Below are 11378 nucleotides of genomic sequence, written 5' to 3' on the forward strand. Positions count from 1 at the left end.
TTTCATGTTTACTAATATTAATGTAAAGACCAAGAACAACACATGCTAAATAGCTGGTCCTCAGAAAATATTATTGAATGGATCAATTTTTCTTCTTTGCCTATTATGAGAATAGATCTTGGGATAGAGCTATAAAAGAAACAAGACAGTATGTGGTTTAAAATCTGTCTGACCAAGTAGTACGTACATATTTGATTACATATTGGCTAGCCTGAACTATAAACACTTGGAGATGAATACCCTGGCTGCCTTTAACTTTGCCTTAACTACTGTGATGCCCAGCACTTTTCCTGTGTTCCAGCCCTGATTGCTAATCTAATGGACAACTATTCCTTTCAAGTTTCTCTTCACTATTCAGTACAAACGGAGTTAAATCACTGTTTCACACAACCTGGGTATTGATGGAAACATCCATATATGTATATTGTTGAAACCCTGTGGACAAGCACAAAACAAATTATTTTTGTGGTGTGTTTTGAGACAGGTTCTATTTATGTAGCACTGGATGGCTTGGAACTCATGTAGACCAGACTGGTTTTTTTTTATCCTATATGTGAGGGAAAACCTTAAACAAGTCTCAGTCTTCAAAAGTAAGGCTCAGATGTTCAAGCATACTCTGACTCCAATAAATAAGAGTGCCAACTTATAAACATAGACTGGTTTGGGAGTGGCAATTAGCATTTCAAAGGCTGTCTCATGTCACAAAAAGAATTCACTACAGGGTTCAGCAAACACACACACATCCAAAAATGGAGAAACTGGGCTTATGTGATCCATATTCAACTCATAAAATGAACCATGAACAAATGAACCATGAACTGGCCATTAAATTACATGTGGGGGATAGGCTGGACTTCAATTGTGGAGCACTTGCCTATCATGTGACAGAGACCTTGCCTTCAGTCCTCTCAGTACCATTAAAAGAAAATAAGTTGTCAGTAAATGGAAAATTCAGGCATTGTAATGGGGGAAATATTTTAGAAACAAAATTGTTAGTGGCAATAATTTCTTTAAAGATAATAACAAAATAAACACCAAATATTAACAGATTTCCAAGGACAGAGATTAATAATGCCTTCCATTTTGTCTTTTGAGCTTTCCAATTGCCCATATCTTGAATAATCAGCATGTAATGATACAAACAAACGTTTAGGGTCTGCAGAGATGGTTCCCCATTTAAGGGTTCTGTTCCCATGTCAGGTGTTCCTACCTGCCTGTAAAATGGGCATGGTGGGCATTAACCACAGCTCTCGGGAGCATCTCTGTGAATTTGAGACCAGCTGGTCTATATAGTGAGTTCCAGGAGAGCCAAGACTAGAGAATAAAAATTTAAAAGTGACAGTAAACGTTTGCTTTCTAAGAAATTGATATGTACAGAACTGTGAGGAGGAGGAGGAGGAGGAGAAGAAAGTCTTGGCAATTATTTATCAAATCTCTTCAAAATTTTGAGGGCAGAGAGCAGTTATAACAGGCAGACCTTGAATTCCAGGCATTTAATGTCCCTGCCTCTCCAGGCATCACAGGTGTGTCCACAACTAGACCTGATTTTATTTTTTTATCCTGTCTTTTAATTCTTCCATTGGGTCTGTAGATACTATCCATCACAGTGACAGTATTTGGTAGCTATATTTTAAGACCCTCCCAAAAGTAGCTTTTGTGTTTTCATTACAGGAAATAAGAATGATAAATCATGTATGTGTTCATTAGCTTGATTTTGATATTTCAAAAGAAAAGTTTCCATGGGGGCTGAAGAACATACTGCTCTTCCAGAGGGCCCATGTTAGGTTCCCAGCAACCATGTTCTTTGCCACAACCACTTCTAACTCCAACTCCAGGGCAATCTGAGCCCTCCAGCACCATAGACATATATGCATGTAGACAGTTATACACATAATTAAAATAAAAATAAAAAATGTAGTAGCCACATATCAAAATATAGTGTACATTATAAACTTTAATAATTTATATTATTAGTAAGCATATATGGTTTTATCCATTAACAAAAAGAGAAATAAGAACAATCTATAATAATTCAAAATTATGGTAGAATAAGAAAATATGTAATCTTTGCTTCCCTGGGAAATCAGCCACATGGTTATTTAAAAACATGTTATCGTTTTGTAGGCTTGAAATAAATTGGGCTAAAAGAAATAGCTAGCTTAGTTTTTAAATAGTTATGACTTTTTTCAAACAGGGTCTCGCTTATGTCCTAGGCTGGCCTCCCATCTCGTGATCCTAAACCTGAAGAAGCAGTTACCACTCCCGGCTTTCAAGTCTTGATTTTTTAAGTTTCCAAGTCATTTGTAGTTTGTGTGGAATAAGAAAGTTCCGTTTCAAATGTTCAAAGGTGGTAGCTAGGACCGTAAAAGAAAAAGGAGAAGGCGGTGATGACAAACCAAGAAATTACAGGCAGAGGTTGGGGGAAACAGCTGAGTCAGGAGTCGGACAATCACGTGAATAGTTGAATTGGAAGAAAAAAACCGAAACTTAGGCCGACCCAGCCTCCACCCCCTCTAGCCACTGTTCAGGGCTGGGAAGCGTTGAGTTCAGAGTGTCCTTTGCTTTTGTCCCGTGGGCGGGACCTAGGCTGAGAGTGGAGCGCCTTTAGGGCACGTAGAAGCCTTTAGGGCATTTAGAAGCCGAGGGGCCCTGAGGCTCTGGAGGCGGCTTTGACTTTTTTGTGTACTCCGAGGTCCAGACCCTTACCCGCTGCCCTAGGAGGCCTTGTGTGCTGCCAAAGATCAAATCAACTTTGTTCAAAAAGGGGCTATTGTACTTTTGAGCGAAAGACTCCCCGGGCTCCGCTGCCTTCCAGGCATTCTTCCAGGAGCTTTCTCCCCCTGCAGGCCTGGGCTTTAAATGCAGTTTGTTTTTTTACCGTGGGATGCTGCTTTATTCTTGGCGTTGGCGCCAAGAACAGCATTCATGTCCTACCAATTAATTATGGCCTTTTCGAGAAAAGGGGTTGTGCCTTAGGTCTAAAGTTGGTGCTCCTGGCTTTACTGGCAGGATGTGCTTTTGAAGTCTTATGCGTACCTACTCAGCCAGCATCCTTTATACAAGCATGAGCATGCCCGGAAGCCCGGTTTGGTTTTGGCTTGGCACATAACTTACTTGGATCCACAAGAGACATCACCATTTCCTGCGCCTAATTTCCTTCAAAACTTACCAAACTGTACACGAGAAATATGTAATTTCCATGTCAACAAAACATGCTTCAAACTGCATACTCCCAAGATTCAATAATCAGTTATCACCCTAGCTTCTAAGTAACAAGTTAGAAAAAAAATTTTTTTTAATCACATCTATTATTCCTTTCATTGGATAACTTGTTTACTTTAAAATCTTGAGCGTCTATAAGTTTAGGAACACAGTTTTTATTTGCAGAGTTTTTTATTAGAATATTTCACTAATATTTTGCCATTATAAAAACTGAAGGGGGAACATACCTCTGTTAAATTACAAAGATATATAACATCTTGATTGTAGCTAGTTGAAATTTTGCAAACACAAAACCAAATTGTTTTGAGTTCCCTTAATAGCCACCCATTGTCCACCTAAGACGACATCTTTTTGACTGCCATGTGAAGCCTTTGAGGATGTTTTAATTTAGATAGCTGGCTTCCTCCAGCCCCAACCTGAAGCATGTCATCAGTGAGAACCTGTAGTCTGCGTAGCTGGTATTTCCATCACTGTCTTTTAAAAGTATCTTGACTGATGGTTTTATTTGATTTTTATAAATATAAAAACTTCACTAAACTGCTGCTGCATGCTAACATGCTATTTGAAACAACCCGAGTCTGTGTTCTGAGGCTGTGGTGGTTCATATTTGAACCAAAATAAAATATCTCTTATTTTCTTTAAAGTGAAAGCTGCGTTTTTATGTTGATAGCTGTAATAGCAAAGAAAACACAATGTCCGCCGGCCTCAATAGAAAGACACTGGAGGTGAGGCCACATGCTTGAGAAGCAAATGTTGGAGGATCCCAAGTTCAAGATCATCTCAGGTTAGAGATGTCATTACTCACCACCATTACCACCCTTCCACTCCTAAAGAAAATAACCAGATGACAGAAAGGAAAAGAAAAAAAAAAACTAAAAAGACCAAACCATTGGTCTGGTCTGGTGATTAGCTCTACTGGCAGAACACTTTCCCAGCTTGACTGAAGCCCTGGATTGATCCCCAGGCACTGCATAAACTGGGCAGGGTGGCACACATCTACACTCAGAAGGTAGGTGCAGGAGGAGAGATCATAGTCCCCCTCAGCTACATACTCAACACTGAGCTCCCTAAGACCCCGTCTCAAAGCAACCAAACAAAAACCTGTAGCAGACAAGTAGGCAATAACACAGCATAGAAATGAGAACCCCTGACTAAGTGTGTCCGGGCTGCCACAGATCTGAATTCAAGCTATGGCACCTTTCCTTGCCAACTGAGAGTGCTAAAATTAGCCTTTTATTTTCCCTGTGCCTCTGCTTCCTTAGAGAGCTCTTGAGTAAGCCAGTGTTAGCTGAGGAGGAGGCACAGGACAAACCCTTTGGTCGGTGCCTTCAATCTAGCTGGGTCTCAAATATAGGCTGCTGCCTCGTAATACATATGTGTGTAGATTTACTAAGAGAATAAGGATCACAAACATGGACCTTAGTGTTCTGGGGCCATTTAAATCCAACATAAACCCACCAGATCTCAAACACCAGGTCTGTGCAGATGACAAAAATTGATTGTAGTCAAGCTGCTACTGATCCATCAGGGACCACAGAACAGACTCTGAAGCTGACAACCCTGAAGAGAAATTGCACAGCATATTGAAAGATCACAAAGCAGGTAGGTTGTAGCATTGTCCAACCATAGTTTGACATAAGCGTTGAACAAGGGAGTTTTCATCAATCCAGTTAGGAGTAGGTTCCTGGGCCTGGGAACATGAACGTCCCAGCAGATTGCCCTTGAGATGGCTGGACTCAAACAACTATTTCCTTATAATATAAGCTGTCTCTAGCTATTGGGAAGTTCCTAGCACCCTTAGGGCCTGGGACCCTGGATTCAGTTTTTCCCTATGATTAAATGGAGTCTGAAGACGAAATGGTAGTACTTAGGCTAAGTTTCTTTTGTTTCTACATTAGTTGCACTCTATTGACTCTAGTACTACAGAAGATATGGGTGCAGGCATACCTTTTTTGCAGCCTACTTTTAATAAGGATCCAACCTCTCCTCTAGCCCACCACCCAGCAGAGGTAGTGGAAGAGAAAAATTATTAGGATATGGGAAAAGTGGACCTGTTCAGCAATAGATCTTTGGGGGCCGGGGCTTGATCTTCTCTGGCAGCAGTTCAGTCCCATAGCAAACACCAAATATAACTCAGCAGCTGCAGACCAGTCTTCTAGGCAGGCAACTGTAGTTCAATCCTGAAGAAACCGCCATCCAGCCCAAGGAGAAGTCATGGAGGTGGCAAGCTGCTGCAGGAACCACAGAAGCCATTCTTGGGCGAGTTTCTCTCAATAGCAGTATTATCACAAGTTCAGCTCAACAACACTATGTAAAGCAAACCAGAACTTGTGTGTCTTCAGCAAAGAATAGCGAGGCAAAGCAAACCAAAGCTCAGTGCCCATCTCCCACTGTCTGTGGGATGGTAGTTATACTCCATCACATGGCCTTCCACATGTTTGCTATATCCAAACATCCTTTCACCTGTGTCTGCTTCAGGAAAACAGTCTTTCACATATTTGCTTCAGCAAGACATCCTGTCACCTGTGTGCCCCAGCAAAACATCATTCAACATAAATAACTTTCCAAAGAACTTGAAGTTTCCGGTTTATGTGGGTATGGGATTGGGGGATTGGGAGGGGCTAGTTAGTATCATCAGAGTGAAAGTTTTCCCGTCTTTGAGGACTTTTAAGAGTCAAACAAGACAAAAGGGATAGTGATAGGTCAGAACGGTGCCTGATATATTGTTGGGGGCCGACTTTTAGCAGAAAGCGGCTATCAGCTTTGCAGCCATCTTGAGCCATATACCCTGACATGAGACTTGGATTACAATAGCCTACAACAGCTGAGAACACTCCGATAATCTTGGTTTAGATACCTTGAGATTAAAGGTGCGTGAGATTAAAGGTGTGTGATTTAAGAGTATGACTTAGAACTGTAGAGATCAGATTTAGAGATAAGACCTAAGGGCATGATTAAAGGTGTAACTTAGAGGCGTGGCTTAGAAGTAAGACATATAAAAGACAGAGGCAGACATCAGACACACCAGACATTAGGGAGACGCAGCAGAGAGAAGACAGAGAAACAGTACAAGTTGGAGGAAAACAGATTACTTGATATTAGGTAGGAGACACTTTTAGGAGACACTTAGAGGAAGAGAGACTGAAGAATAAAAGGGATTGAAACACACTCTGTCTGGTCTCCATTCTTCGAGTCTGCCCTCACCCTCTCTCTTGCTGAACCCTGACCCGTGGACCGGAGCAGCAGCTTGGACAAGGATACAGTGGCCGCCCAAACGTGGGTCGGCCCCAGGCCTCAACATTTTGCTCGGGCCGTGACAATATATAGTACTATGAAATAAGTAGTACTTAATTAGTTTGTCACTATCATTGGTGGCAGAGCTATCTATCTTGTAGTATCATTGTGAGAAGAGTATTAAATGAAGTAATAAAGTTTCTAGCAGAGACCCTAAGACACAGGCTGAGCTGGGATTAGTTTCTTTTCTTTCTTTTTCTTTTTTTTTTTTTTTTAGATTTATTTTGTGTATATGAGTACACTGCAGCTGTCTTCAGACACACCACCAGAAGAGGGCATCAGATCCCATTACAGATGGTTGTGAGCCACCATGTGGTTGCTGGGAATTGAACTCAGGACCTCGGGAAGAGCAGTCAGTGCTCTTAACCGCTGAGCCATCTCTCCAGCCCCTGGGATTAGTTTCTGTCTCCATTCTGAGTGTTCCTCCCCAGTCCAGTCCACTCCATGACCTGAGTTACAGGGAAGCAAGTAAGCTTGTTTAGAGGTAGCATCCTGGACTCCAAATGGTGAAGTTGAGACCCCTGTGCTGGTTTGGCTGAGACTGGCCCTATATGCTTGTATGTATGAATATTTGGTCCCCAGTTAGTGAACTGTTTTGGATTAGGAGGTGTGTCAATGGGAGTAGGCTTTGGGGTTTCAAAAACCCATGCCATTCCCAGTAAATTCTCTCTCTCTCTTTCTCTCTCTCTCTGTGTCTCTGTCTCTGATACTAGATGCAGCGCCCTCACTGTTACAAACGGGAGGAAGAAATGTTCCTCTCAGCACGTGTCCCTGTAAGACTCAGATGACAGAAATAGTAAGCTCAGTAAGAAAGAAACCTGTGACATATGCCATAAAGATACGTGTAAGAGACTTTTCTTGGACATACCAGATTGTCACAATCACTTGGAGTGCATCATCCATTAAGTGCTGAGGACACAGAATAAAGAAAGGACTATTAGAGTAGAACCCTGAGGAACAGAAATAATGTGGCCTCTCTCAGCATCTAGAGATAGAATTCAGGAAATGCACACAGTGCAAAAGGAAAAACAGCATAATCACCTAAAGTAGTGGTTCTCAACCTTCCTACAGCTGAGACCCTTTAAGACATGTCTCAGTTATGGTTTTACTGCTGTGAACAGACACTATGACCAAGGCAACTCTTATAAGGACATTTAATTGGGGCTGGCTTCCAGGTTCAGAGGTTCAGTCTATTATCATCAAGGTAGAAATATGATAGTGTCCAGGCAGGCATGGTGCAGAAGGAGCTGAGAGTTCTACATCTTCATCTGAAGGCTGCTAGGAGAAGACTGGCTTCTAGGCAGCTAGGATGAGGGTCTTAAAGCCCACCTCCCACAGTGACATGCCTACTCCAACAAGGCCACACCTCCCAACAGTGTCACTCCCTGGGCCAAGCATATACAAACCATCACAATACAGTTCCTCGTGTTGTGGTGACCCCCAACCATAACATTATTTTCGTTGCTACTCCATAACCATAAATTTGCTACTGTTATAACTCATACTGTCTGATATGCAGGATATCTGATATTCGACCACCCACGAAAGGATCCTTCAATCCCTACAGGTTGAGAACCACTGCTCCAACCAAAATCTGGAACTTCCTTAAATCATGAATATCAGCTTAAACCTCAGCAGACTTAGTAAACACCTGAACCACCATCACTAATTGAACCCATTTTTGTGTTTTTCAAGATTATTTTTGTTGTTGTTTTGTTTTGGAGACAGGATCTCACTATGTAGTCCTGTCATGTATGTAGTCTGTCATGGAAGTTGCTGGATTATAGATTAGGCTGGCCTTGAAGTCACATAGATCTGCTTGCCTCAGCCTCCCTAGTGCTGGAATTGACACAGTCAGTTTTGTGGTTTTATATCACAATTATTATTATTGTGGATCTCCTGAAACATGGTTTGTGTTGCCCAGTCCTTTAGGACTATTACTCTCTCGTGTTTTAATTGTTTAATCATCATCTAGTGTATTCGCTATCATTATAACCTTTTCCAATGGAGTATGCTCATGTGCTTCTTCGTCACCTCGTCTCCTCCACCCCTTGCTAACAATGTTTCTCCATCTATGTCCCCCCAACCTGCTCTGTTTTTTCTCATGTTCCATCTGTCCTTTGTCCACTCACCTTCCTTTCTCATCCCTAGTATTACCCTCTCTTGGTCTCCTAAACTTTTTGACTTTACCCACATTTATACCTGTTTGCTTATATGCCTTTTGTTCTGTGCTCCAAATTGAACCCAGAGCCTCATGCATGCTGGCAAGCACTTTAACACTGACCTACATTAACAACGATTGGTCTGTTACTTTCTAAATTCTCCTTCAGCTCTTGGTATTTAATATGTTAACAGAGAAACACGGTCACTATTATATCACACATTTTTTTCGAGATGAGTTTCTCTATGTAGCCCTAGCTGACCTAGAACTTGCTATGTAGATATAGTGATTTGAATGAGAAAGCCCCCCCCCATAGGCTCATATATTCAAGTGCTTGGTCTCCAGGTGAAGGGGGGAGGATTAGGCAGTGTGGCCTCACTGGAGTAGGATGTCCACTTGGGGTGGGTTTTGAAGTTCCAAAGCTCACAGCATTCTTAGTTCACTGTCTCTGCCTCATGCTTGTAAATCAGATGTAAACTATTAGCTACTGCTCCAGTGCCATGCTTGTCGTGCTCCCCTGCCCCATGATGGTCATGGGATCACCGTCTAAAAGTGTACGCCCCATTAAATGCTCTTGTCTATAAGTTGCCTTGGTCATGATGTTTTGTCATGATAAGAGAAAAGTAATTAAGACAGTTGCTCAATCTGATATTGAATTTGTAATAATCCTCTGCTCCTGCCTCCTAAGTGCTTCAATTATAGACATGAGTCATCATACCTGCCCCTTAAATCACATAGTTTTAATTAAATATTCTTCTGGGGAGACAAGGTCTTTCTACATAGCCCTATTGTCCTGGAACTCTATCTATGTAGGCTGGCCTCTAACTCATAGAGATCCACCTTCTGCCTCTGCCTCCTGAGTGTTTTAAAAGTGTGTGCCATAGTGCCTGGTGTTCTTACTTAAAAAATTATATAGTTGGGGCTGGAGAAATGGCTCAGCAGTTAAGAGCACTGACTTTTCATCTAATAGACACAGGTTGAATTACCAGCACCCCCACATCACCGAGACTCCAGTTCCAAGGGATCCGATACCTTCACACAGACATATATGCAGGTAAAACACCAATACATATAGAATTAAAAAAAAATAGCTGAGCAGCCTGCAATCCCAGGAGGAACCTCCCCCCTCCACCTTCACCTGACCTGTGGATCCCGAACCATAAAGGTTAGCTTCCTTTCCACCAACCATCTTTCCTGCTGACTGAGTCCTCTGGGGCAAGCCAAGCAGCCCTGAGCAGCCTGCTATCCTAGGGGGACCTCCAGTTTCCCACATCTCCCCTACCACCTTCATCTGACCTGGGGCTCATGAACTATACAGACCAGCAGATCCTGAAACATTCAGAACTGCAGGTCCAGAACCATACAGCTTAAGGATACTCATCAGAGGCCTGCCACAGCAGGACCATCAAGGTTCACCTGCACCCCCACCCCCAATACCTACTGTAAGGCTCGGGAAGCACCCAAAGGGGACCCCACTCGAGTCACAGGATGGCGCGCACCCAAAGGACACACGGAAGACCAACTTGCTGCAAGAACACGAGGTAGTTTAATGGTGGAACGTTCCGGGCCGACACGTGTCTCAATGTGGGAGACAGGGGCATCGACCTCGTGGCTCCAGGGTTTAGGGTTTATATAAGCTCGGGGTGGGGAAAAGGAGAAACTTTCGCGCGGGTGCATACGATTGGTTGTTTTCCAATTTTTGAACATCTGGCCAAACCGGTCCATGGGGGCGGGGAGCAGTTCCTTATCAGGATCTTCATTCCTGGGATGCCTCGGTAGCCCATTGTCCTGTAACTCTGCATTCTTTGTTTATGAATTAACTGGCCTCTGGTTGGCAGACCAGAGGGGCAACTTTAGCTACTCAGGCTAGGGAAAAAGAATCTATAATTCATGGGACCCATAAAATTTTCTTTTACTACTACAACAGGAACAAAAACCATCCAGATGGCTAAAGGCCCTGGAAAAAATACAATCAACAAGAGCCAGTGTCGGGCCGTGGAAGGGTATCCTTGTTCTTGGGTTGTGGGTTCGGCCAGGCCCCCAGAATCCAGGCTCCTGACAGGAGATCTAATCTCCATTCAACCTGCACCCTTCAGTCATGTAGGACACAGGTGGAGGGTGTGATTAACAGGCCTGGGCCCTAGAGAGATTTACATACTAATGAGGTATCTGAAGGCCAGAGGGTGGAGCCAAATCAGCATTTCTCCCCAGCCCCTCCCCCCTCTTTCCCTCCCTATTTAACTCAGGACTGCCCTGGATTTTATGGGGGGTGCATCCAGATCCATCCACCATCGTCACGTCAATAAAACAGTTTTGGAAACCCAAGGACTTTCTCGTGTTTGGGACCGCTCTGTGAGGAACTGTGGAACCACAGCAGCCGGGCCTAACTTCCAGCTGGAGGAACCCAGAGCGTTCCCAGCCAACTACCCACAGTCTGGTGTGAGAAATCCTGCGTTTCCCAGCCACTATTACCTACAAGCCAGGGCAACATGAAACCTCCAAAGCACAGCTAGCCCACTACGGCAGGCCCTGGATATCCAAACACAAGAGAAACACAAGAAAATGACTTTAAATTCAATCTTATAAAGATGATAGAGGCCTCTAAAGAGGAAATGAATAAATTTTTTAAGAAATACAGGAAAATACAATCAAACAGATAGAGGTCTTCAAAGAAGAAACAAAGCCCTTAAAGACATACAGG

Source organism: Arvicanthis niloticus, chromosome X (assembly GCF_011762505.2).
Source record: "Arvicanthis niloticus isolate mArvNil1 chromosome X, mArvNil1.pat.X, whole genome shotgun sequence".
Classification (NCBI taxonomy): Eukaryota; Metazoa; Chordata; class Mammalia; order Rodentia; family Muridae; genus Arvicanthis; species Arvicanthis niloticus.